Genomic DNA, 1,368 nt, shown 5'->3' with positions numbered 1-1,368 from the left:
CTCTCCAGTTTCTATCTGAAGATGTTTCCTTTCTCACTGTAATCCTCAAAGCGTTCCTGAATATCACTTAAAAACTCCTCACAGATTCTTGGAAGACAGAGTTTAGAACCTGGGCAACATAGAGTAAGCATTACCTTTTTTAAGTGAATGCCCATATCAGATAGCAGATACTTGGAACGCTTCCTCCTCGATTTTATTTCAGTATATTTCAATATTCGGCATAGTCCTCAATGCGCTCCGAAATATCACTTTTTTGGTTTCACGGAAACAGTGTTCAAACAGTGCCTTGTGAGAAAAAAGGTATAGATTCTTGAGTGGAATGCATACATCACAAAGAAGTTTCTCAGAATGCTTCTATCCAGTTTTTGTCAGAAGATATCTCCTCTTTCACCATAGGCCTGAATGTGCTCCTGAATGTCCCTTCGCGGATCCATGCATGACGGAGTTTCCAAACTGCATAATATAAGAAAAGTTTTAACTATGCGAGATTAATAAATATGTCTAAAACAAAGCTGTTTCATTGAAATCTTCCTTCCAGGTTTTGTCTGAGGATATTTACTTTTTCACCATAGCCGTCCCTATACTCCCGAATGTCTCTTGGTAGCTTTTTCTGCAAAAGGGATCCGGAATTCTCTAGGAGAAGAAAGGTATATTTCTGTGAGTGGAATCCACACGTCACAAAGCAGCTTCTCAGAAAGCTTCTCTCAAGTTCTGCCTGAAGATGTTTCCTTTCTCACCGTGAGTCTCAAAGCACACCTGAATATACCTTCTCAGACTAAACAAAAACAGTGCTATGATGCTGCTCAATGAAAAGAGAAGCTTAAATTTGTGAGGAGATTGCACGTGACACAGAGCAGTTTCACAGAAGGTTTTCTTCTGGTTTGTCTCTGAGGTTATTTCTTTTTCAGGATATTCTAAAGAGCGTTTCAAAATGCCCTGTCTCAGATTCCACAGAAACAGTGATTTCAAACTGCTCAGTCCATAGAATGATTTAACTCTATGAGATGAATGCAAACATCACAAAAGAGTTGCGCAGAAACCTTCTCTCCAATTTTAGAAGGAAGACATTTCCTTGTTCATCACATACCTCCGGTTGCCACTTACAATCCCTTTGCAGAACCCTCAGAGACGGACTTTCAAAATGGGAAATGTAGAGTAAGATTTAACCATGTGAAAGAATGGACTTGTCAGAGAGCAGTTCCTTCGATCCTTCTTTCTCTTTTTTATTGGACGACATTTCACTTTTTACCATAGTCTTCAATGTGCTCCGAATATCGCTCTTTAATTTTACAGGAACTGTGTTCAAACCATGCCTTATGAGAAGAAAGTTATGCCTCTCTGAGTGTAATGCACACAACACCAACCAGT

Source organism: Piliocolobus tephrosceles, chromosome 7, assembly GCF_002776525.5.
Source record: "Piliocolobus tephrosceles isolate RC106 chromosome 7, ASM277652v3, whole genome shotgun sequence".
NCBI lineage: Eukaryota > Metazoa > Chordata > Mammalia > Primates > Cercopithecidae > Piliocolobus > Piliocolobus tephrosceles.
Note: the sequence above shows the minus strand (reverse complement) of the source record.